The sequence below is a fragment of the Ambystoma mexicanum genome, chromosome 9 (genome assembly GCF_040938575.1).
Source record: "Ambystoma mexicanum isolate Mex_15411 chromosome 9, UKY_AmexF1_1, whole genome shotgun sequence".
NCBI classification, from domain to species: Eukaryota; Metazoa; Chordata; class Amphibia; order Caudata; family Ambystomatidae; genus Ambystoma; species Ambystoma mexicanum.
Window position 1 is genome coordinate 1,492,999,116 of NC_090931.1, and position 27,607 is coordinate 1,493,026,722.

At 45.1% G+C, this 27,607-nt stretch overlaps 1 long non-coding RNA gene across 1 annotated transcript; it reads left to right on the plus strand.

Annotated features, from left to right (window-relative positions):
* Window positions 1–5,984: 5,984 nt before the first annotated feature.
* On the plus strand, window positions 5,985–27,454 carry LOC138489283 (uncharacterized). The gene is made up of 2 exons (XR_011274768.1): window positions 5,985–6,200; window positions 21,954–27,454. It is a non-coding gene; the product is annotated as an uncharacterized lncRNA (long non-coding RNA).
* The last annotated feature ends 153 nt before the right edge of the window (window positions 27,455–27,607 follow it).

Genomic DNA, 27,607 nt, shown 5'->3' on the forward strand with positions numbered 1-27,607 from the left:
CTGAACAAGCTTTTCAGGACTTAAAAGCTAAATTCATTTCTGCACCTGTTCTAAAACATCCTCTCCCAGAACTCCCCTACATCGTGGAAACGGATGCTTCTAGTCTCGCTATGGGGGCAGTTTTATCACAAAGAGATCCGGTCACACACCAATTACATCCTGTAGCCTTTTGGTCCCGCAAATTCTCGGCTCCCGAGATCAACTATTCAATTACAGACAAGGAACTTTTAGCTATCAGATCGGCCTTTAAAGCCTGGCGGCATTATCTCTTAGGAGCCAGACACAGAGTCACCGTAATGACTGATCAGCGCAATTTACAATATTTAAAGACGGCCAAAGCTCAGTCTTCAAGACAGCTTCGCTGGGCTCTGTTTCTGGCCGAGTTTGACTTTATAATTACTTATCGACCAGGCAGTAAAAACGGAAAAGCAGATGCCCTCTCCCGGATGGGAGTAGATGAACATTTGACCAATCCAGAACCAATACCCATAATCCCAGAACAAAGGATTTTGGGTTTGGTCAGCGCTCAATCCTTTGAAGACATCAAGACCACAGTCAAATCACTCCTAACTCCGGCCGATTTGCAGGACTGGCAATTAAAGGGAAAAGAATTCTCAGTGGATCAAGACCTACCATATTTCCAAGGACGATTGTACTTGCCCTGTGAGAAAATACAAAAACAAGTAATCTCCTGTTATCACGACTCTCTAATGGAGGGTCACCCTGGCATTACCAAAACCATGGAAAAGATCAAAAGACATTTCTGGTGGCCATCATGGAAGAAGGATATTAGAGACTTTGTAATCTCCTGCGGTGTGTGTGCCCAGAATAAAAGTCAGAAGGAGAAACCAGCCGGCCTATTACACCCACTAGACATCCCTCCCTGTCCATGGCATACCCTGTCCATGGATTTCATCACGGACTTACCTCCATGCTCGGGGTATAACACCATTTTAGTAGTCGTGGATCTATTCTCCAAGATGGCTCACTTCATTCCCCTGAAGGGCCTACCTTCAGCTTCAGTATTGGCCCGAGAATTCTTAGAAAACATTGTTCGGTTACACGGTTTTCCCTCGGTTTTAGTCTCCGATAGGGGAAGTCAATTCATCTCCCACTTCTGGCGAAGTTGCTGTCGTCTAGCCCAAATTGATGTAAGACTTTCAACCAGTCACCATCCCCAAACTGACGGACAAACCGAGAGGACAAATCAGACTCTAGAGCAATATCTACGTTGCATGCTCCAACAAACTGAAAACCCTTGGAAGGATATTCTTTGGATCGCTGAATACGCTTACAACAATTCGACTCATTCTGGAACCGGGAAGACTCCCTTCTTCCTATTATACGGACACCATCCTAGAACCTCAAACCTGGATCCTCCCCAAGAATTCGAAACACCTGCTGTGGATCACTTGCACTCGGAGATCACCCGTGCTTTTAAGGAAGCCACTGCCCATCTGCAAAGAGCTAAAGCTCAATTCAAAAAAGGAGCAGATCGACACCGAAAAGAGGCCCCTCACTACACAGTAGGGGATCAGGTCTGGTTATCCACTAAGCACCTACCTCTAAAAGGACCCCGCACCTTCATCCCGAGATACCTTGGACCCTATCTCATTTCTACCGTAGTTAATCCGGTGGCTGTCAAATTGGAATTACCTGCGCATATGAAAATACATCCAGTATTCCATGTCTCCTTATTAAAACCAGTACAACCAGAAACCCGATTGACTGAACTCCCAGAACCGGTTTAAGTAGATGGAGAACTTGAATTCGAAGTAAAGAACATCCTAGACTCCAAAATCTCCAAATCTAAGTTATATTATCTGGTTGATTGGAAAGGATACGGTCCCCAGGAAAGGTCTTGGGAACCCTCAGAATATGTCCACGCACCTCGTCTGGTCAAGAAATTCCATCTGAATCACCCCGACAAGCCAAAACCCCCGGAGAAGAAACGCTTAGGAGGGGCCTTGAGGGAGGGTGCTGTCATGATCACTGCTTCCAAGGAGCCAGGACCAGCCCAACGTCCTTGGAAGCAGGCCCCTAACCCTAATCCTAGGCACCAGCCGGTCCCCACTGGGACCTTTTGGACCTTGTCCTGGCGCCGGTGGCACCAGGCTCATCAAAACCATCGGTCCCGGCACTGGAAGCGCCGGGCTCATAACATGTGTGAAGATGCTTGGGTGGACTTACCTGCAGCAGACCATGCTGCTTACTTACCAGCCACTTAGAAGTCCTCTTTGAACAGGAACTACTTTCTAACCTGGTTGGGGCAGGCTCCACTCCCTGGATACAGCACTGGAACTCTTCTGGAACTGGAACTCTTTTCTTACCTAGGCGGGGCCGTGGAGGAAGACGCCTCATCACTCCAAGGCTATTTAAACCACACCCGATAGATGAAACGTGCTTCGAGTTATTCTGCATCTGCAGCAGAACGCTCACCGAGTCTGTTCCAGCCTTTCTTCCTTCGATCCTGAACCTGCAAGAATTATACTTACCATTCCTGTATCCTGTCATCAGCAGCACCTGCAAAGACAAGAAAACAACAGGTTAGCAAGGCAACCTTACACGCAGAGCTTACTCACCTAATCCATCGGCTGTGGCCGTTTCTTCACGCTGCACCCCCGCCTGCAAAGACAAAAGCATTGTTATACTTACCGGCACACCGTGAATTCCGGATTTCTTCATGCTGCATCGCTGCCTGTGAAGACAAAAGCATTGTTATTTACTTACTGGCATTCCGCGGACTCTGGCGCTGCAAATCAACATCTGGAAGACAAAAGAAGAGACATTAGACAGGTATTTACTTACGCCCATCGCGCTCGTCGCAATAGAACGCCTGCGAATACTCCGGCGTCTCTTCAGCATGAACTAAGCTGCAAGGAAAAAGACAGTTTGAGCGCTTGCCATTACTTACGAATTTCCAGGCGCTTCACTCCATCTTCCATCTCAAGAGTCCTGCAAGACCAAAAGGGAAAAGCATTATACAGAGTCTCATTCAATATTAACGTGCCACGCACCTAAGACTATAAAGACAAAAAGGTGTCCAGAAACTCACCGCTCGTGCAGATAATGACGGAAACCATCCTCTGAATTCAAGAGGCCTATGTTTCACCAGTGAAGGAACTGGCAACGGCACCCTGCACCAGACGCTGATGGAGAGTCCAGCATTCACCTATCTAAGGTGAGCACGTTGACCTGGGGGCTCTACGAAGAAGCTAGGAAGAGAGAGAGAGAGAGGGACATTCAACAACCCAGACCATTAACCCCCATATTCTTTCACCTGCAGAAACCTCACCCTTCGAATTCGACACACAGTGCGAAGAGGTTCGACCCCAGAAGCCAATCGAGTCCTGCACATCACTTTTCGAGTCACAGACACCTTCCTGCAAAGCCCAGTGCCTCCGTGGGAATCAGGTGAGCGTTACACATCGCCCTTTGGGCCGCTTCGTCGACATCCTTGGTTGTGGCGAAGTACATCTCCAGCCTTTCAACCCACATGTCCCATCGTGGTGCGAGGGCGGCGGGGGCTCCAGAGATGTCAAATCCGGGCACTCGGAAAAGCCACGCTAGGCTTCATCTAGTATGGGTACATAGATTGGCAAGCCTCAGCTTCATAGTATGGGGTCTACATCAAATATGCGGGGACATGTGGGTAAAGTGAGTTACATTCTGGAAAAGTCTTGCCTCATGATACAAGGAGATACTTCAGGTATGAGAACAGACAAGTGGTAGGGCAGAGAGACAGAGTAAGAAACATTGCAGGTTGGTTAAAAGTATTGCGTAAGGTAAAAGACAAGTTAGGTGAGTTGCAGAAAGCAAGCAATATAAGCAGTATACAAGGTGTGGGTTAAGCATTAAGCTTAGAAGACAAATCCAGAGCATTAGGGTGCTGTGTTGAATCACGCACTATGGTGGCACAAACAGCGCAAGCTTGCACGGCCGCGACCAAGGAGACTAGAGTTAGCCCCAGCTGTTCATAGTTTGGTTGTGAAAATGTTTATCGCATCGGTGAGGACAAATACCCTTCTGCCTCCACGTTTAGGACAGGCTGGGCATTTGAAGTATTTCGGGCACTCATGTTGACCGCAGACATGAGCGAGGCAGGGTGGAGTAGGGTGGGACATAGGGAGGGGCGAGAACTGAGGTAAGGTAAGGTGTCTCAAGTGAGAATATGGGTGGCAGTGGATTTCTTACCTGCCACGTGGGGCAAGGATGTGCACTGTGTGATCCTCGTTGCCTGGCTTGGAGTGTAGCAGCATGACAGATTCTGATGGATTTCAGGCCCAGACAGGGCAAGACAGACGATCTAGGGCTTAAGTAGAGGGCTTTGGTTAGGGCGGGCTTCGCCTTCCGGCTCTGCCGGCCCTTCCCATATGTTGTAGTCGGTATCCATTCGAGACGCTGCAGGCTGGGAGGTTCTTCCTGGGCGAACTGGCCCTGTGAAAGTTTTATGTGTGTATGCGAGGAGTTGGGTGGCACAGGGGGCAGGTTTGGTCTTTTTTTTACTGGGCATCTATCATAGATGACCAGTAAGAAAAATACCATCCCTGTCCCCAGTGCTCCACAGTGCCTCAGGAGAGCTGACATTGGCAGGTGGGTAGGCGGATGGGTGAGCTGAACAATGACCGCCCTGTGAAAGGGGCAATTAAATGATCTCCGACTGATGAGAGTACATTGGGTTTACACTAGGGTGACCAGACGTCCCTGTTTTGTCGGAACTGTCCCGGTATTTGGTGTTGCTCTGTCCCCCTTTTTTAAGATTATGTTCACATTGGAAACTGCAGTAGTCCCGGATTTTTGTAGTAGGTCTTCATAGCTGGCTGGCAGGCATGTAGAGTTGTCCTTGGAGGGGGGGTGAGCCGGGTGAATGTCCGGGGCTCCACGCCCCCCCAGGGCGCTATTAGCCCCCACCACGCCAGCTTGCGGGAGTCTTTCAAGGGCTCCTCTGAGCTGGCGTAGTGGCAGAAGGCGTGGCAGGCGCCTCATTGTCATTAAATGCACCAGCGGCGGCGGGCTCATTTAATGACAATGGGGTGCTGACGCGCCCTATTCATATCATTACCTACTCGCCAGAGCGAGGAGGTTTTAAAAAAATAAAAAACAAAGTGGTTCATCCTGGCCCCGCCCCCCTTCCACCCTGCCACTTTACAACCAGGGGCACGCAGAGCGAGGGGGGGCGCCAATTTGCCCAGGGCACTGCTGCCCTTAAGTCTTGCCCTGCAGGCAGGCAGGCATGCACAATCTCGCACAGAAGAAATGCTGCATTTTACAGCTTAAGATAGTGTTTGTTTGTGATCAATTATGTTTTTTCTTTGAACAGTAAGTAACACTTAAACCACCTTCTCCAAACGCTACTGAAGTGTAGTTCCTTGACAGACACTTTCAAGAGTTAGTCCTACGTTTATGTTAGTTGCCCTGTCTCGGTTTTGTACTTTTTAAATGTGGTCACACTAGGTTTACCCTGAGTCGCTTCGGGGCAATAAAAAAAAAACGACCCCGGGTGTGCCATTTTGTCAAGATGCAATACCGAGGCCGCCTTTGCGCATGCCCTGATGATTCCATCAAGAGCACGCGACGGGCAGGCGTGGTTATTGGTATTAAACTGCAGTGTGGAGACCACCATTGCGCATTCCTTGATGACTAGTATCAAGATGCAGTGCTGATGCTACGTCTGCGCATGCGTTCATGACTAGGAAGATGCAGTGTTGAGGATACTTCTGCGCATGTCCTGATGACTAGTACAGAGATGCACTGCTGAGGCTACGCCTGCGCATGCCCTGATGACTGATTTCGAGATGCACTGCTGAGGCTGCGCCTGCGCATGCCCTGATGACTAGTACAGAGATGCACTGCTGAGGCTGCGCCTGCGCATGCCCTGATGACTAGTACAGAGATGCACTGCTGAGGCTACGCCTGCGCATGCCCTGATGACTAGTATCGAGATGCAGCGCTGAGGCTACGTCTGCGCATGCGTTGATAACTTACATCTCGCACTTTGGTGTTTACAGTGATTTTGCGTAGCCTCAGTACAGCGCCGGGGCTTGAACCCCAGTCTTCACTCTTCAGAGAGAACTTCGAGTTTGTGGTCTCTGGCTTTTGGGTCTCACGGAATCCTTTTAGAGATCACAAGGAATGAATCCATACAGGATCACTGTAGAGAAATCCACCCAAAGTCCTTACAGAGAAATACCCGGACAGGGGTAAGATGAGGAGAGTTGCTTCCCAGGGCGCGTGTAGAGAAGTCATTGCTGCCAAGTGACTATGCCATGATACTCACCTTCTGCAAACATGATACCCGACAAAGCTTTGGATTCTGGGAGTTGTAGTTTCCCTTGTTCCGTTAAATATGTGCCTGTAGGTCTATTCCCAGCATGCAACATGTTTGCTCAACAACATGCCGAAGGTAACCTTTATGGGCAGTTGCCAGCTATGCAGTACTTCTATTTGTATTTTTTGATGAGAAAGTTGAGTGCCTCTATCAAAAATATAGATTTGGACCACCCTGTCAACATCCAATGCGTGAAGGGATGGGCTTTATGCAGTGGTAGGGTCCAAGATGGGAAGTACGCAATATTATAATTATATTATAATTGTTCTTTTATAACACGCTTAATACCAGCGAGTGGTTTTGTATTCACAGGATCTGGTTTCAAACCTGTGTTGCACTGCGTTGCCTTGCTTTCAAGACAAACACGTTGCCCCTGAGCTATCCTTCCTCCCAATTCATGGAGGCGTAAACATGAAATACCCTGTGGGGTGAAACAGGGGTCAAGGCCGTAAACATGAAATACCCTGTGGGGTGAAACAGGGGTCAAGGCCGCAGGATCAACCTCGTAGGAATAAACCTGAGAAAGGAAGCAGTACAAATTAGAGCCCCTAGTTTGCCTGGCTGCGGAAATAGGCAGCAGGACGAGACACTTGTAGGTGAGTGAAGCAATGGAATGAATCTAGAGGCTCAAAAGGCTCGGAAGATAGGACACTAAGAACAAGTGGCTGGTCCCAGGTGGGAAACTGGGACCTGATATGATGGCGGGAACTCTCAAACCCCTTGGGAAGGCAGGCCCAAGTTTACTGATCATTACATATAATTATAATTGTTCTTTTATGACACGCTTAATACCAGCGAGTTGTTTCTAAGCACAGGATCGGGATTCAAACCTGTATTGTGCTACATTGTCTTGCTTCTAAGACAAACGTGTTGCTCCTGAACTCTCCTTCCTCCCCATATGGCTTCAAGTTGTGCCCTGAAGGAGGTGATGGTAAGGCCAAGGGAGTATCCCTGTTTCAAGAACACAAGGATCTGAACAGGGATGTAAGTGAGTGGGTCAAGATGGGCCAGTTCACACCAATTGATGAATGGCCTGCAATGACGGGCATAGGCATCAAGAGTAGAGGGCCTCATGGAACCCTGGATAGATGTAGCAAGCTCGGAAGAACGCCCCTCATTCTCTAGCCCTAGCATCTCAAGAAGCAGGCTGTCAGATTAAGACACCTAACAACGTCAATGGGAGATGGGGCCACCTCAAAGGATGGGACCTCATGGACAAGGTAAAACTGGTCAATGAGAGTTTAAGCAGCAGGGGAAGCCATGTCTTCCTCGGCCACTTGGGTGCAATCAGAATGATCCACAGCCCCTCTCAGTGCGAAGCAAGAGTCTCTGATGGAGAGGAAAGTCACAGGGCCAGGCCAAGGACAGGGCATCTGTCCCTAGGGCTCTGGGATGCTAGGGAGCTAGGGAGAAGAGTAGTGTAAGGAGAGTGTGATCGCGAGGCAAAGAGGTCCCCAGAGGGGGACCTAGGCTAGAGCAGAATTTGCTCTAGTCGCTAGCGATAATGGACTCTTGTTGAGTAAGAAATGGTAGATGGTGTGCTGTCTGTATGTATAGAATTGAGGTGGCAAGTGACTTTTTATGGTTGGCTATTAGACTGCAACTTAAACCTTTTACTCCCTGCCTCATATGATTAAAATGTGTGTGCTTATTATATGCAAAACACACAATGAACAAGGCATAAAAGGGTAGAGTGTAGAGAACTGAAAACGCTTTGGGTAAGATAGGCTCTTTTTTAGTGAATAAAAAGTGAGAAGAAATTTTAAACAGCGTCGCAGGAACGGAATCCTTTGCTAATTTGTATGGGTTGCTTTGCTCTATTCTTCAGATACTCCCCAAAAAATCCAATTAGAATCTGGATTTATATAGAAAAAAAAATTCCTAAGAGGCAGGTGCACTCTATTGGCCAGACTCTCAATCCCTCGATTTCCCCGCCCCATGCACATTTGTGCAAATAAGGGGATGTTTCTGGGCATTTTAAAGCGCATCCCGATTTCGGGATGCGCTTTAAAAATCCTCAGAACTGGGGGTTCGTCCATTGGTCTGTCCCCCCATCACTCTCCATGTGCCTTTTGAAACATGCAAGGTAGAAAGCACACATCATTGCAGGGTGACCTCTGACCCTGTCATGATTTTATTTTGAAGTGTGAGATCTGCAGGTTAAACCGCAGCTGTCACACTTTCATTTCCATTCCCCAAATGGGTATGGAACAGCTTTTTTCCTGGTCATTTCACTGAGACTGGCCCTTTAACGGCCCTCCTTGGTGAAATGTGCTCCCAGCAATCATGTGGTTGCTGAGAGCCTGGCAAACACTAATGCATGCAAGAGGGCTGTCCAACGCATCTTTGCACAACTGTCCAGCCCCTCCAGAAACGCTCAGGTGATGTGGGCATTTATCCAAGCATAAAAAATTCATAAACAAGCGCATTCTGTTCATTTGCGCTTCTTTTTATGAATCTGTCCGGTTACCAGACATTTGGTCGAAAAAAATTGGTCGACCAGACAAATGGTCGAACCAATTTGGTCGAAAACCAAATGGTCGAATTTTTAATTTTTTTTATTTTCACCCCTTTTTTTTTGTTTTTGGGGGGGTCCCCCCAGCCCCCTTTTTTTTCTAAAAACCCATTTTTGTAAAAAACGAAAACCCGAAAAATAAATATATAATTAAAAAAAAAAATTCGACCATTTGTTGTTCGACCAAATTGCGTCGACCAAATGTCATTCGACCAAATGTCATTCGACCAGTTTTAGGTCGACCAAATGTCTGGACACCATCTGTACCTATGTATTCAGATCCTTACTGTTCTGGTTAATAGTTATCTTATGTTAAAGGACATTTGTACCACGCACACCACCGGGTGGTCCCCTGGCGCTCTGCGAATCTGAAAATGAAAGGGGGTAGGGTGAGTTAGTGGGAACGAGTGGGAGAAAGTGCAAGAGAGCTGTGATGTGCTGTTGGCAGCTTCAGTCCGGTTAACACTGTTCGCTGAGCTTAGGTTTGCTTTCGGTTGGTAGCCGTCATGTTCTGTTGTGCAAGGATATTTTTTTTTTTTTTTTTTTTTTTTTTGTAAATTATAGTTTATTACAAACTTTTGTTACAAAACATTCACTTTGATTACAGCATTTACTTCAGAGCTCTTCCCATTTTCTCATTCCCATCTCTATTTAATTGTATTTCGGTGGTCTCGCCGTTCTTCGCTATCGTCGACATCACTTTCTGTTCAATGTATCACTGAATCCATGAAGTTTACGATTGCACATGTCAAGTGGACCGAGCTTCCACTTAAAACGCGAAACCACCACTCGTCCATATTCATATTTGAGGGCGCAAACTTCGCTAGATGGAGTGTTCGTAGATCTTTGAGAGTTGCACATTCTGCTATTAAATGTCTAGAGGATTCTACTGCATCTCCACAATGTCTACAGATATTATCCAAAGTGGACTGATCACGTCTCATAAATAGCATTTCCTTTACTTTAATGACATTTAGTCGCAGGCGGAGGAATTTGTCTCGATGGTAACGTGATGGAAATTGCACCAAGTAGCTTGGCATTACATTCTGTTGAATCTTGATAGGTCCAAGTTTTAGTGCAGATACTAACTTATCTAGTTTTCCTAAGTTTGTCATCCAGGCCCATTCATATAACTTGCGTTTTGCAATTTGGGGTTGCCCAAGGAGCAACTCCATCTTGATGTCTGCAGCAAGCATGATCTCCCTTACTCCTTGGACCCATTTTGAAGTTACATCTGTGTGCGGGTGTCCGATTGATGAGGCAAATATTTCATACGCTGGTTCGGGATTTGGGATCTTCATTTTTCGTAGAAGCGCTAAAGATTTCCAAAGGACACTAGAGTATAATTCATCTAGCGCCAACTCGTGTCTAATGGCAATAATTGAAACATGTTTTGGTAACTGAAGCACTGTCTTCCAAAACATGCTTTCAAGCTTGGCCCAAATTTGATAGTCTAAGTTCCACCCAGCTTCTGACCCGAAGGTGATAGCGGGTATTGCCTTTTGATAGTAGAATGTTCTAACAGGTGTTAGCGAAAATTTGCCATAAAGATTGTGAATTCGACGCCCTTGAATTGCCAGCGTTTTCATACGTTGTGTGATATCCTGAGCCCAGCTCCATTCTCGAATTGATTTGTTTATCGTTATCCCAAGATATCGGATTTCGTTAACTTCAGCAATTGGATTGGCGTCGATCTTCCACACAAATTTTTTATTTTTGGTGCCTTTTGCCAATCCAATTTGCATTATCTTAGTTTTCTTTACATTTATTTTTAAGTCGTTTGTGGTCATGTATTGGTGTAGTTTAGTTAAGAGACGTTGCAGTCCTATCTGGGTTGTATCAACTAGAACAATGTCGTCAGCATACGTTAAACAGTTGATGTGCTGTCCATTTACTTTAGGCGGGAAACACTTTACATTTTTCAATGCCAACGGCATGTCCGCAATGTAGAGTTTAAATAAACACACGGCAATCGGACAACCTTGTTTCACGCCCCTATGGGTCATCACTGAGTCTGACAAAATTCCTTTTTCGTTTAGTCGGATCTGTATAGATGTTGTCGTGTGTAGGGCTTTAATGGGTTGTAGTAAGTTCTCTGGGCAGCCCCAAATGGTTAGCTTCTGCCATAGTTTTGTGCGATTTATTGTATCGAATGCTTGATGCATATCGATAAAGGCCATGAATAACTTTGACCGTTTTTCTAAGGAATTCAATTTTAGTATATTTACCAAGGTCAAGTTGATTTCTGTGCCGACTCCCTTGGTAAAGCCGGTTTGACGGCAGTCATTGATATTCTTCAACTTAGCCCAAGCAGAAAGTTTCTTTTGTAAGAAGCCAGCAAACACCTTTCCAATTGTGTCAAGTAAAGCGATAGGGCGGTAATTTGCCGGATCCGCCCGATTACCCTTCTTGAAAATGGGTACTATAATCGCTGTTGTCCAAGAAGGCGGGATTTTTCTCAGCTCTGCAATCTTTTTAAACAGGTTACAGATGAAGGCCGCCCATTCTTGTTTGTTGGCTTTCAGCATCATATTGGTGATGCCATCTGGGCCCGCAGCACGGGAGTTGTTAAGTTTTAGTATGGCCACACTGATGTCTTCGATATTCTCATCACAATCCCATTTAGCTTTGGATTCTATTTGGGCTGGGATCATTTGGTTAATTTCAGTCGCAAACACTTTACTAAAGTGGTTTTTCCAGTCACTCTCAGCGACTCCACTAGCCATTGTGTCGGCTTGATTACGAGCAAATTTGTTCATGATTCGCCAAATTTCTCTACAGTTGTTTGTTTTTATGAGCTTCAACATGGCTTCACCACGTTCTTGGTCGCGCATGTGGGCATAGGATTTCACCCAGTTGCGGTATTTTTGTTTACGTTTTTTTATCCTTAACGCAGTCTCCACCCCTCCCTCAATTTTTAGTCTATGTATGTCTTTATGCAGTTTCTTTTTTTCCATCTTGACTTTGAGGCTCCAATCATGGGCATGTGTTTTGTGAGGTGGCAACTTCAAAAGAGAAATTTCTTTCCTGCATGGTAAGAGCATACAATAATTTAGCACTGTATCCTTGGTCCATTTCAAATTTTGGAAGTCTTTGTCCAGCCTAGTTATTTGTTTGCTGTTTATTCTTAATCTATTATGCCCATTGTTTATCTCTAGGTTCTGGTTCATTTTCATTCCATCTGATTTTGAAGGGAGAGTCATAGTTAGAACTAGAGCATCATGATCGCTATTTAATGTCTCCAAAATTCTCAAGTTCTTGATTTTATGCCATGAGTGCTTTGAGATCCAGAAATAGTCCAACATTTTTTTGTGGCCCATATTGTTCCAGGTATATTTCGGTGGTGTGTCGCCCTCTACACGTCCATTTATCATTTCGCAATCTCGTGCGTCCATTGCGAGAGACCATAGTGCACTTCTCGATTGTTGGCGTGACACTTCTTTCCTGGTTTCTACGATATAGCATCTATTTGAGTCAAACCAGGATGTGTTCATGTCGCCGCAAATAAGAATGCAAATTTCACCATCTATTTGTTGAAATTTATCTATGATCTTCGTTACGGAAGATATGAATTTTTTTGGAGTTATCTGAGCAGGATTCCAGTATATATTAATTATCAGGATGTACTGGTTATTGGAGTTTTTCCCGTTTTGGTGTTGTAATAACGTACTTTGTACGAAGATGTTTGGGTTGTCCGTTTCGATAATTTCCCAGGCGGTTCCGATTTTAATCATGGTTATGAGTCCAGAAAACGGGCGGCCCTGTGCATTTTTCTTTGCCGGATTTAACAGGGTCACATATCCATCTTTAGTCGGTAAGGTCCTCAACCATGTTTCTTGTAGACAAATGGCTAGATTGTTGGTCAAATCGTCCGGAAAGTCAGCATACAAATGATGGAAACCTCGAGTGTTCCAGGAAATCAGTGTCAGCGGGATTCCTTCCCAACTCTGGCATAGTTAATGATTAGTCCTTCCTGATTTCCACTTGCTTGTCGACGGTTGTGGTCCTGGGGCAGTCATTAGATGCTGACGTAACTCTTCACGGCGATTTGCATGGCCCGATATGTTCAAGGCTTTTAGTCTGGTTTCTGACTGGATGTGAGATTTTTCAGTCTGCACTTCAGAGACTTCGAAACCCAAGAATAAGAGTTCATCTTTTGCCGATACGATTGTCTTGCGGACCGCCTGTGATTTTATATGGAGGTAGACTCTGTCTGCGTATGTCTCAGAGATGTACTCGACGATTTGGATGTCCTGAGAGGACACCGTTCTGAGTGCTGGAACTGAGTGAAAAAGTCGAATAACATTTCCTCTATTTAGATTGACCTCATTTTCGTCTACAAAAACATTTTCAATAAGAATTTTTGTTACCATGGCATTGTTCTCCTTGGGCGTTGCCTGTTCAAAGTGTTTTTGTGCTTTAAGTCTCTGTGTGGCCGTTTGTTTCGGGTTCAAAGTCTCCTTCATTACTGAGATCCGCTCGTCGCTACCAGGGCGTTGTACTTGTTTAGCTGCTTGGCGAGGAGCTGCTGATTTCCCCGTCAGTTGTGCTTCAGATGCTCTCAATTTCACATGTTCAGGTACAGTATCGTTTTTGCCAGACTTCGAGATTGCAAGCCATGGGTTTAGTGTTGTCTTCCTGGCCAATTCGACCACACCTTCCATCTTGTTTTGAACGATTGTAGTATCGAAAAGTTCCTCCCCGCTTGGCTCGTCCTCATTCTCATCGTAGTATGTAGAGAGATTACATAAAGCATCAGATGACGACTCTGAATGAACGGATTCGACATCTGAGTCTATTCTTTGACGTTTTTTAGAGTTATTTTTTTGAGGTGTAATCGATTTGGATTCCACCAGTTTCATTTCTTTTGTGTATCTCGGTTTTACTAACTCACCTTTAGTACCTCTTTCGAAGAGTCCAAGTTTGGCAGGTGTAGTCAAGTTTCTTATAAACTTCTTTGTTTTACTGGTTTGCTTGTTTACTGTACAATGCTTCTTTTTTTCTTTTTGTTTCTTTTTAATAGGACCAGAACTGATCCCTTGCAGATTCTGTGTAGGGATCTTAGTCGTCAGCGTTTTAGCTGGCCCATTGAAAATTCCGAATGATGTTTTTGCTGACGAACACTGGGCAACAACTGGTGGATAAGGTATTTCGGTTGTTTCAGGATGCTGATTGGTTGCTATTGTAACTACATTGACGATTGAGTCAGGAGCAGGTGCTGCATTTAAACAGCTGTGGAGTTGATTAGCAGTTATGACGGAGGTAGGATCGCTCAGAATAACGGCACTCTGGACTGCGGGAGTCACGCTCGCCCCGGGGATCTTGATGCCCTTTCCAAGGTTTAGCTGATAACTCCCGTCGCTCAAGGTGAAAGCCGCATCCACTTCAGGCGGATTTGATACGGGAGTCGTTTTGTTAGCTTCCATAGTAATCAATTCAGTCAAACTAACTTGCTTTACACTCTTAGTTTCCAACAGGTGTTTCATACATGCAGTTATTGTATCCATCATTGTTTTTCTTTCGGCAGTGTCTTTTCCTGTGATTTCATTCAATCTGTTATGCCACAATTTAGAGGTTTCAGCTTCTTTGTCCAGACGGTCTTGCAACATCAAATTCATAGTTTCTAGTTTTGAAAGCTTGGTGTTAAGCTGGACCATATATGCACCGTTATTTTGGACTGCTTCGTGGAGATTCTCATATAGTTTTGTAAATGGAATTAACGCTAGTGAAGTTGCTGCGAGGACATTGTTGTGTATCTGTATCGCGGCTGCGGCTGACAAATTTGATTTCGAAAATGAAAGGGCCTCCTTGTGGAGATCGGCTGAGTTGTTTTCATCGGGCAATATGCTCGAGTCGGAGATGCCTTGCGCTGCGTGGTCCGCAGTCCCTTTCCCCGACTTAGATGCTCTATTCATGTGTTGTTGTATGTTTGGAGTGGAGCAGTATGAGGAGCTCCTTACTGTCGATGAGTTTGTAAGTCGATTCAAGTTAAGCGTGTTTGCTTGATTGGTGGTGTTTTGATTCCGGGGAGACAGATTTTCACCACAGCTAGCATCGCCATTTTTGTTCCGCATTTGGTCATCTGAACATTGTCGATCTGTACTATTCGGAGCTGTGTTCTGATGAGCATTTGTCCATTCATCCATCAGAGATTTGACATTTGAGGAGCACACTGTTTTTTTTTGTTTGTTTTTATCAATTATGAGGCTCTCAGACAGGCGTTCCTTCATTTTTTCAAAGTCAGCTTTTAGGCGTTCAGTCAGCCTGGCTTCACGACCTGCTAAGTCTACTCCAAGAGTGTTTATCTTTGGGGTACTGGACTCTGCTAATACCAGTTGGGAGTTTGCTCTTGACGACGTGTTTTGTATTAGGATGCCAGGTACTCCCTTTCCTCTCTCTGGCTTTAGTTTTTTTGCTTCCAACAAGGGGTCTTGATTTATATTGAGCGTACTTGTCGATTGCGGCATTTTAGGTGTTTGCTCCAGGGCCTGATTTGCATCACGTATTGTGGATGTAGGGTGTACAGGGTTGGACCGGCTTGCACTGTCATCAAGGACATTACAGGGAAAAGTGAATTTGACCAGGCCAGAATCGCTCTGGTTTACAGGTACTTCTAATTCTAGTAACTCGATATCGGTTACGTCAAACGGCGATTGGAAGGCCGTTATGTTCACTTCAATCACGTTTATAGCGCTTTCTATGTTATTCTCCAGGTTCCAGGTAGTCCGGCCGTCGATCGTTGTCTTTGCGGTGGCGCTAAGGTCCGCTTCCACGGCTGCCACACGTGGCGAGACCTCCGCTTCCACCCGCAAAGCGCCATCGGCGGTATCGGCTGGAGGACGAAGTGGAAGCTCATTTCTTAGCCATGGTCATTTAAGTAACATGTCGGTTTCATCAGCTGGTCTGGAGGCTATTTTTGAAGTCCTTAGACTCTCTGACACAATGTGTACTAAAGTTTTTGGTTGTTCACCTGTTAGGAGCAATGCTGGTATATTGCATACTTTCTGGTTTGACCCATTGGATGGATTACATGAGAGTGTTTGTCCTTCCACACGCTCATCGAGCTCTCCTCTTGACCAATCATACCCTTCAAGCGACCCTGTTTGGTCAGGTCTCCCCCTTAACTCGCATGATGACCTCATGTTAACATTGTAGTCACGCATTTGTAATGACTGTTTTAGTTTAGCACGAGTTTGAGGGCCCTGATCGGCCATTTAGAGGACTTACCTCTTCACTCTTGGTTTCGCCGCGGACTGCTTCCCACACGGCTCTGGGCTGTGTTGTGTACTTGATTGTATCGTCCCAGCTCGCCAAACAGCCGAGGGCAGTAGCTTCGGTGTTATATGCGCCTCAGTAGTCACGTGTCGAGTCACGTGGGCGAAGTAGCCCCGCCTCCTCCAGGAAGCGAGGGGAGATCCGGCGAGAGCAGAGGAGCCGCTCACAGTGTCGGTCCGCCGGTAGGTTTTTTCAATTGTCTGAACAGCGCTTGTCCTCAGGGCAGAATGAAGCGCAAGGATATGTGTGATTTATTTTGTTGTTGCGGTGTAGTGAAGTGCGTGTGGTTTGGTATGCTTTAAAGGCGTGGTTGTGTTTAGTTAGAGTGTGAGAGGTGTGTGCAGAGGAGTGAGATTTTCTTTTTTAGTGGTTTCTTTTTTAGTGGGGTTGGTTAGTGGCATCGCTATCTAGACGTGACACATGCTAACCTTCTCAATTCCTTCTCGAGCTGGTGCCTGCTAATCTCCAAATTCTATCTAGATGCGGCTCCTGAATATCCCCCTAATTTCTGTTTAATTGTGCTGGTGGCCAATATTCACAGTTCTGTCTAGATGTGGTGCAAACTAATATTTACACTTCTGTCTAGATGTGGCGCAAGCTAATATTTACAGTTCTGTCTAGATGTGACGCAAGCTAATATTCACAGTTCTCACTAGATGTGACGCAAGCTAATATTCACGAATTCTGTCTGGATGTGACGCAAGCCAATATTCACAGTTCTGTTTAGATGTGATGCAAACCAATGTTCACAGTTCTCTTTAGATGTGATGAAAACCAATGTTCACAGTGCTGTCTAGATGAAACACCAGCTAGTATTCCCAGTTCTGTCTAGATGTGGCAAGCCAATATTCACAGTTCTGTCTAGTTGTGATGTAAGCTAATATTCATCGTTGTAGCTGATTGTGATGCGGGTTAGTGCTCACAAATTTTTCTGGAGTAGCTAACGCAGTTAGAGTACAGTTCGTCTAGTGGTGAGATATCGCCAAACAACAGTTCTCCTAGATGTGATACAAGGCTAGGCAACAAAGTGGATCTATATGGGGTAACAATTGCTAAATAGAGATTGGTACATGTAGGCTACAAACTAATAGGTGCTGGAGAGAATGTGAAGTATGGCTATCTGGCACAATAAGGCTATCTGGCACAATCAGGCTAAATGGGAAATGTGGCTATCTGGCACAATCAGGCTAAATGCGAAATATGGCTTTCCGTCACAAACAGGCTTTCCGTCACAAACAGGCTAAATGTGAAAAATGGCTATCAGGCATAATCAGGCTATTTGGCACAATCAGGCTAAATGCGGACTATGACTAACTGGCACAATCAGACTAAATGCGAACTCTGGCTATCTGGCACAATTAGGCTAAATGCGAACTATGGCTATCTAGCACAATCAGGCTAAATGCAAACTATGGCTATCTGGCACAATCAGGCTAAATGTGAACTATTGCTATCTGGCACAATCAGGCTAAGTGCCAAATATAGGGCCTCATTGCAAGTCTGGCAGTAACCCTTCCAGTGCTACCGGCGGGTTGCCGCCGACTTGCAAAATTTACCGGCCCCTGGCTTGCCGGAAACACCAGAGGATTACAACCCCAGTGTTTCGGAAGTCAGGCGCTGGTAAATGGTTAATCCCCATCCCCATTCCCATAGGACCCATAGGACTCAATGGGAATGGGAATGACTGAAGCACCGGCACCATTAATAACGGTGCCGGTGCTTCTGTGAAAGTCTGCAGGCGGGTGCCGTTCCGCCCACCAGGTGAGACCCTGGCGGGCGGGACGGCATCCGTCTGCAGACTCGTAGTGTGCCGGTCCGGTAACAACTGTGCCGGTAGGATTACCGGCATCGTTGTTACCGGACCAGCACACTTGTAATTAGGTCCATAGCTATCTGGCTCAATCAGGCTAAATGCGAAATATGGCTATCTGGCACAATAGATTAGGCTAATTTTACCTTAAAAAAACTATTGGCTGTGTACATTGGACCCAGTGCTATTAGAGAATTAATAAGGTGGGATGGGGTAGGTCAGTTTAGTGGGGGGGCAGTAATGGCTACACCCCCTGCCCATAACCGCACATAGTCAGTGGCTGCTGGGTGCCGGCTGCAGGCCCCACAGGCTAACACGGGCCAACACGGTCTGGAGCTGCTACTTCTTCCGGTGCTGTGCTTTGCCTTGAGGATCTTCACCGAAGGGGCTGCCTGGGCAGCGGCTGCCCTGAGTGTCTGTCTTTTGGTGGCCTCTTGGCCAGTCAGAGGCGGAGGGTGGGAAGAGGGGAGGGCTCCCGGCCCACAACATGGGAACACTCTTCTCAGGCGAAGCAGAGTTCTATTTGCTCAAAGATAGTGTCGGAAAAGAAAAAGAGGGCTGAAAGGGGGTCAGGAGATAAGGAGAGGGTCAAAGCTCACCTGAACTCCAGTTGCAAAATGGAGCACAGGTGAGGCCAGCACAGTGATGTTGCTTGCCGTAGGGAGGTTGATGGCCAATGGGGTCAGGGGGAGGACTAAAGGGAGGGGAGAAAGACCAGTAGAAGAGAGGGCTGAGTAGGGGGAGAGAGGGCATGCGAGAAAGCGCCGAAAAAGTAAAAAAGAAGCAGACAAAACACAGAAAAATAGGGCTGAAAGGGGTCGGGGGACAAAGAGGGGGTCAAAGCTCATCTGAGCTCCGGCTGCAAAATGGAGCACAGGTGAGGCCAGCACAGCGATGTTGCTCGTAGTAGCGAGGTCGGCACCCAATGGGGGAGGGTGAGGGCTATGGGGAGGGGAGAAAGACCAGGAGGAGAGAGGGCTGAGCAGGAGGATAGAGGGCTGAGCAGGGGGAGAGAGGGTGTGCGAGAAAGCGGTGAAAAAGTAATAAAAAAGCAGACAAAACACATAAAAAGAGGACTGAAAGGGGTAGTGAGATAAGGAGAAAGAGGAGGTCAAAGCTCACCTGAACTCCAGCTGAAGTCAGACTAGTTAGAAGTCTTATCAGTGCAGGCTGTGAAGGCGAAACCCAGCCAAAAGTCCCTAAAATAAATGTGTCTGTACCGTTACCCACCTCTGGATAAGGAGAAGAACCGCACTCAATGGAGAAAAGTTTCCCAACAGTAATTTAAAATTCAAATTTCAGTCGTCGTCTTCTGAAAAATTGAAAATATTTAAAACATTTAATTCTCAATTTCATATCACAAACAATATATTTTCTTCCTAAATCAAGCAACAGGTTCAATCAATCTTGAGTAGTTTGTTGAATTACATAATAAACATTTGACAATGTAATCCATCAAATACTGTCCTTTTCTGTCTTTACAAATGTAACCAATGAAAATAAAATTGCAGAATCAACTGTAATATTGTTCCCAATCAATAGCAATATCAAAGTCTGGTGAAGTACAATCTTCTCAGCTAGTTTCTGGTATTTTGTATGGCACACTTATTCAGGAGATGCAGCCACTGACTTCCTATATATGTAATAAACATGAAGACATACGCATTTCCTAAATTTGAACAACCAATTAAAAATAAAATGCTTCTAGTTGAAGGCATAATCCAAAATTCAATGGGCCTCATTACAAACCTGGCGGTAGCCGTGCCTGTCACACAGCCACGGCTGCCGTCGGAGTTGCATTTTTTCCGGCCCCAGGCAATGCGGATGTACAGGGCCATTCCGACCTTGGCGGACGTTGTATGTGCCCATTGCCAGGGGCCGGAATCCATTACTCCCCATTCCCATTTGAGCCCAATAGAGCTGAATGGGAATGGGGAGGTTGGATGCACCAGCACCATTTATAACGGTGCCGGTGCATCGGACATGTTGTGCTTGCGGGTGCCGCTCTGCCCACCAGGTAATCTAGATGTGGACCCCTTGCTCATTGTGCTTAGAGAGGCACAGCTTCACCTCACTGATGAGGCCCGACTAGGCCGAAACATGTGTCTGGGGTTGCTGTTGGTACTCTTGTTCGGAGGAGAATTGCCTAGCATTTCGGGTGCTGTACTGCCCTTGTGGGCGGGACAAAGTGGGTCATTACAAGGTTGGAGGTAGCCATGCTGCTATTTCCGCCATGGCTACTCCCATACCGCATACCAGGTTTCCTGAATGGGGAATTACCGGGCCATTCCAACCCTGGAGGACCCGGTATTTCCCCATTCAGGGAACACATCCCCATTCCCATTCGAGCCGCCATAGGGCTCAATGGGAATGGGGACCATGCAAACAACGGGCCCGTTGTTAGCATGCTGGTCCTTTAGCGGGTCCCGCTAAGGGCACCTGGTAAAACCAGGCACCCTTAGCGGGACCCGCTAAAGGACCTCGTAATGCAGCGGTAAGGGGTTGACGGATCCGGCACCGTTAACCTCTTACAGCCAACCTTGTAATGACCCTCAAAGACTGATATGCAAATGGCTATTTCTCCTCTGTGAAAGGTACAGTGAGCTAGAAGAGGGTTGTAGACCCTCCCGAGTGGGCACCTCCCACTAGAACAGGTTATTTGGCCGTTTTCGTTCTTGGTAGAGGGGCTCCCAGACCTTTTTGTGCACTTTAATCATTAGTTGTAGGCCAAATGAGTAGCACCAAAAAGAATAATGCTGTCCGCATCTGTTGCCATCTTCTCCAAAGATGGCCCTACCAAGCTGGGAAATAATGTACCTTGTCAAGCGTTTCCAAGATCTGAGACATACAGGTCGAACAGGCAAGGGGCAACTACACACCCCTGTTCCAACCCTCTATGCGTCTCTATCTTTTCTGACAAACTACCTGATGAATTCTATCTGATCTGAAAGTACGCTGCAGAGTGGAGTTGAATAAGGATTCTAAGTAGAGCCTCCGGGAATCCCCATCCCACCAATTTTCCACAAAAAGCAAGAAGTTCACTAAATCATACTTTGCAGAGAGGTCAATCCCGGCTGCAAATATATCTGCAGTTCCTTTTGTACCATGCCTGCCGCCGAAGGGAGACCAGAATAAAACCATTCAAAGACATTCACACTTTTTTCCTAATCTGGATATTTCAGTCTTCTGGTTTCCCTCACCCAGCTCTTTGAGAACTAGTGATGCAAAGGGTTTGCTGCTCACAATCAATTAGAGCAGTTGATCTATAGTTGACCTGATTACATCTATTCCCCCCGCCCCTTTTTTATTTTAGTATTGTTATAGACCCATCATATTATGTTTCTGCTAGGAGCATGACCACTGCTATGTTGTGGTTGGAATAGCAGCTGACAGAGCAACACTGGATCCATCTTCTGAATCCACTTCTGCTATTACCTGGTAGGCACCTGAGGCCTTTCACAGGTAATTCAAACAGTGCAATTATGTAGCTGAGGGCTGATGGAGATGGAGATGGAGATGCAACACGTGCCTTGGGTAGTTGTAATGTTGAATTTATTGAAAAGCGAGTCACATAAGATCACCAAGCCCCATTACCAGTCCTTTTGCAACATAATGTTCGATTTAATTGTCTTTGAAAGGGTTTATTAAGGTCACTGTATCCTAATAACATTTCTTTAAATTATTCTTTTAAAAAACGACAGAAATGTGACTGTGGCCCTAGGCTTTCCTGTGGAAGGATTACATTGATGCAGTGGGCTGGCTGCATTCTGCCCAGCCTATTTCTTAGTGTCACAAAGAAAGGGTGACTGATTTATTATAATTTTTTCTTACTGCTTTAGAAATCGGTGTTACGTTTTGCCATACCGTGGAACTCTTTACTGGGCTCTAATCACCTCCCATGTGTACAGAATGGAAACATTACAATTGTTTGTTTTAATTCATAGAACACTCCTTGCATTTCTTTAATGCTGTTTCTAGCTACACTTGAACATCTATAAACATAACCTTTCACTTTTAATCTGCAGGTGACTGTCTCAGGCCAGACAAGATGAAATGATGATTTATTGACGTGCTAAAGCTAACACCCTAAGGAGGCTTATTTGGAAGGAAAAGGGAACCAGAAGTCAGATGTGATAAGGAAGGAATTGGAAGAGCCCAGAACAGGACTGCTTAAAAAAGTGAGGTCTTCAAGCCCACATATTATTTCAGCTATACACCATGAAGCACTAAGAATTGAGAATCTGACATGGGTGTCTGAATAATTACATGGTATACAGGAGCTTGTTCACCTGCCAACTGTAAAACGTCATCCAACAGTACATCACGAATCCAGCAGCACAGCCCATTATGTTCTTGAACTGAAGCAGGATATGGACTATATCTTTGTGAAGCACACAGGAGACACCTCAGTTCTCAGTTATAAATGAATTCTGATCTCCCGTGACAGTAGTGGAAGAGAAACCTCATTGCTGTTTCTTTTCAGAAAATCTTTTCACAAAATACCAGGTTTACCATGAGAGAGCACACCCAAGGATAATATGATCAGGTCATCATTAGTAGAGCAAGATCCATCAAGTGAAGTATATGGGGCAACCTATAGAAGCTGACCATAGAGGAAGCAACAATATATTCAATCCAGAGTGAAGCTGCATTTGAGAAGATGTAAGCATTCTCTAGGGAGCACTGCAGCTATTTCAATCCATTACATCTAAGTATTATCCATGTGTACCCTCATCCTGGAATGAGTTTTGCTTTGGCATGTATCGGGTGTTGCATAGATCAAACCTAGCTGGCAAACATCCGAACACTGTAGAGCAAGGTGATTGATTTATGGATGCTATTTAGAAAAATTGAATATTGAGGGTGAGGGTATAATTATATGGAAAGACTGGATACAGAGGGTTACAGGCATGGGATGTGGATTAAGGTAAGGGATGTTCCACACATGTGCTCCCATTGAAGCTACATTTCTATGAGTTTCCAACACACTGACCACCTAAACTGCACCATTGAGTCCGTAGGCCTGCATCAGCAAGTCTCTTCCATGCCTTCTGCTGTCCTGCACTGTATGTGTATTTATAGCAAAACCAGCCATGGAGATGGCGATGACAGAAAAACCTTCTCAGAGCACTGAATGTCAGAAAAGATTCAGTCAGAAGTCTAGTCTTATTGTGCATGAGCAAATGCAAGGAAGAGATGAACTTTATCAATGCACCGAATGTCAGAAATGCTTCTGTCATAAAAGTAAACTTATTGTTCATGAGAGAACACACAGGAGAAAAGCCTCACCAGTGCAGCATGTCAGAAATGCTTCAGGCATAAAGGCGCCCTTACTTATCATGAACGAACACACACAGGAGAAAAACCTTATCAGTGCATTGAATGTCAGAAATGCTTCAGTCTCAAAAGCAATCTTATGGTACATGAAAGAACCCACACAGGAGAAAAACCTTATCAGTGCACTGAATGTCAGAAATGCTTTATTAATAAATGTCATCTTATTAAACATGAGAGAACACACACAGGAGAAAAACCTTATCAGTGCAGGAAATGCCAGAAATGCTTCAGTCAGAAAAACAATCTTATTCAGCATCAGAAAACACACAAAGGAGGAAAAACCTTCAGTGCACTGAATGTCAAAAAGGCTTAATCCATAAAAGTAATCTTATTATACCTGAGAACACACACACAGGAGAAAAACCTTTTCAGTGCCCTGAATGTCAGAAATGAAATGTTTCAGTCTTAAGCGCCCTCTTATCGATCACGAGAGAACACACACACGAGAAATACTGTATCAATGCATTGACTGTCAGAAATGCTTCAGTCACAAAAACCGTCTTCTGTTGTATCGAAGAACACACACAGGAAAAAACCTATACCAATGCAATAACTGCCAAAAAGGCAATCTTACTCGTCATGAGCACATACGCACTGGAGAAAAACCTCATCAGTGCACCGAATGTTAGAAGCATTTTGTTACCAAAACAAAGCTCGGTTTACGTAAACACACAGAATAATTCAAAAGTTGAGAATCAAACCCAAGCGCTGAGAATCCCTAGCACTGACTAATGAACATTAACACTAAGAAACAGATGTTGGTGCACTAAACATGTTCGAGTCTTAAAACCCCCTAGAGATGTCATGGGGCCTCATTCCGAGTACGGCGCTAACCAATGGCGCTATTAACGCCTTGGTTGACGCCGTACCCGGACCGGCAGCGCCTTGGTGGATGGCGGAATTACCGCCCCATTCCAAGGTTGGCGGGGCGGTAATTCCCCAATCCCCATTTACCCTTCCCCATTCCCATTTTTGCCCCATAGGGCATAATGGGAGTGGGGAAGGCGTTAATTACGCCACCGTAAATTACGGTGGCGTAATTAACATCAAGGTCCCTTAGCGCCATGGATTTTAACACCTGCTAAAAGCAGGTGTTAAAACCTCCATGGCGCAAAGGGAACTCGGAGTATGGCGGTAAGGGATTACCGCCACCGGTCTCGTTACCGGTGGCCGCTATCCCTTACCGCCATACTCGGAATGAGGCCCATGGTGTTTCACTCCAGTTTGCCCTGTAGGGTAGGAGCAACAGGTGAAGCCCCATCTCATTTCAGAATATCCCTTCATAATAGCAGAACTAGCATTGGCTTATTGGCTGTAAATGGCAGAGAGAGTGTAAACAGTGTGATTCATGCTTAAAAGGCAGTCTGGACTGCAAAGCATGCAATATTTGGACTAGCAACATTAGTGCTACAAACAGCAGAAGTATAAAAGTGCCTTAATGCTCAAAGCGGCTCCACAAGGTCTATATTATCATTGTATTGAAAGCAACTACATAGCAAGAAAGCAGTGTATTCTGTGTTTTCATTCATTTATCTTTTTTAGTAACCATTTATTAAGCAAAGCGCTAAGCTGCTTGATAGCTTGATCATATCATACATACATGCATGCAAACACGCTTACATGTGTTGATTTGAGCCGGCCAGTACATTAACCCATATGCTTACATATAACCCATAGCTATTATGAGTAGGCTGAGAGATCAAATGCATTGAAATTTCCATGTTGGAGGTATAAGCAGCATTTTGCTTAAGAACCAAGACACAACGACCCATGACGTAGAGTCCTGGACTTAAGGACATGTAGATATTTTAGCTTGAAGCTTCAGAGATAAAACAGCCGGAAGCTGAGGCTTGATCATTTAGCAAGAAGCTAAGGTCTAATATTTCAGCAAGCAACAAGCTAAGGGGAGAAACCCATAATATTCTATACCTATATCATACAAATGAGGGAGGAATTTCCAAGTGCAAATTACATTCAGAACCTGGGATGTTCCAACCAAGTGACATCAATTTATGGTATGGGGCTTTCCAAGCAAGAAAACCCTATATCTATGCTGCCAGCCACTACACAAAGGCTGGCTGGCTTGATGTGATCCTGTCACATGTCCCTTAAGCAGGGGTGGGGGGGGAACTGGTAACATTTGTCCTGGGGAGCAAGTTAGCATTTCTGGCCCATTGTGCAGCAGCTCAAACTTTCAAACCAAGTAATCTCAATACCAATCTCTGCTCCTCCCACAAATTCTTAAATTTATATAGTAGACATTACTTTCCTTTACTGCAACCTATTTTTCAGTTATGTTTGTGGTTCCTTAGAGACCCGGACCCCTGGAAATTCTCACACATACCAAGCATAGTAAAACAATTTCACACGGATAATAGAATTGGTAAAATGGGAAAGCTGGGATTTAATCCCACTTTTCAATGTGTTACAGTTTGTAAATTGTCAGAAAGCTATATCTCCTCCCAGCACATCTTTACTTTCAGAGCAATGTAAAGAGGTGGCAAAATGAAATCATTCATTGGTGGAGCAGAGCCACTGATGAACCAGGGGGTCTGGGTTTGCTCTCAGAAACTGGAGCTGGCATGGCAAAATACCCATACGTGGCTTCCTGCCTCCCCTGCCCACTGTACAAGACCCATACTTGCACCCTGTGTACCCACCCACCACAACATAAGATCCTCACTTGGCATCCTGCCTTCTCACCAGTATGCTTAAAATAAATTGTAAAGCATTGAAACTCACCCCACATTTCTTTAAATCTTTCTTTTTACTGAACAGAACAGAGCACGGGTAGAGAGAAACGCGATTTTACAAATAGCCCAGTTGAGGGAGTAAAAAAGTGGGCATCTCTGATTGCCTCCTCTCACCACCTTACCCATATAAGGCATAAGAAGGCCAGAATGTACCCTTTTGTGCATACAAAAAATCAACAGTAGTGGTATGAACCACTACTGTACATAATCCATTTCTCCCATCACAATGGCTGAAAGAAAATGTTAAAAAAAAAAGTTTTACATTACCACCATCAGAGGTTCTATATCTGAAATAGCCCTAGAGGTATTCTAGAAATACCACCTTTGCTGCTTTTCAACTTTGAGTACGGTTGATTACCAGAAATACCACAGTCGGAGCTGGTAACTTCCTTCAGCTGTATTAAAAATCCACCCAACTCTGAAAGACCCCCTTAGTTGTCTTCTAATAATGAATACCTGTATATTACATCTTTCTATGTGTGGTTTTCAATATCCATACCTGTGTCCAAAGGTAAGTACCACAAACAGTCCAACGCCATTTCTATAACAACTATTTAAGTAACATCCATGGGTGCCATTCTGGATCCTAGTACATTTTGTTTTGTATGAACACACTGGTGATCAAGTAATTCACCAGAATATAAGGGAAGCAATCAGAGAATCAAACCAAGGACACATTCTAATAAGATATGGACCCTTACTTCCTTGGCAAGTATGAGTCGTGATAAGCTGTTGACAGACCAATGGTGTATGGGGAGCAGTGATACCAACGTTACAATCTAGGGTCACAGAATCTTTTAGTTAAATGCATACATTGCCACTGAGTGGTATTAACATGCCCCTGCAGCCTAGCCTCCTCTCGCTCACTGTTGCGGCCCATGTGTGGGCGCTACCCAGGCACATCTGCTACATTGCTTAAATCAAGATGAATGCCTCGCCCCATTTACACAGAATCTGACCAGGCTGTGCTTCACTGAATTCCTTTGTGGCAGGCTAGATCCTGAAGGATGTCGTCGTTTTTTATTTGTTGTTTTACATTTTGGAGCTCTGGCCCATGGGGGCAACAGCCCAGCCAGCCTGGGGGGCAATTGCCCCTTTGCACCCCTTACCAGTCTGCCTTGTCCTTAATAGCTTTTTAAGATACAATGGGTTATAGGTTGCTTGAATAGTGTGCAATGCTGGTCTCTGGTCCTTTAGTTCATGGCTGCTGTGTTTTGGGCTTTGCATTGAACATTGTTATATATAATGAGATGCACATGATTGCTTTATTGATTTAAGCTTTTTTTGTACCTTACAAAACAAATGTGTTGGAATTTTATTTGAACTAGTGAGATGTACTGCAGGATTTTGCAGATGACAACTGTGCTTGAACAATGTGATTTAGAGAGAAAAAAAGAGATATTATAAATGTGAATAAAATAGTTCTTTTATGCAAAGGTGGTCATTCTTGACTCTGCCAGATATATATATATCTCAATCACAACACCAGCATCTGTAAGTGGGTGCCTCCTGGGTGGCTTCAGAAACTAGCCACTGAAAAAAAACACCCTAGTAACAATCACGTGCTGGCATCTGTATACATTTAATCA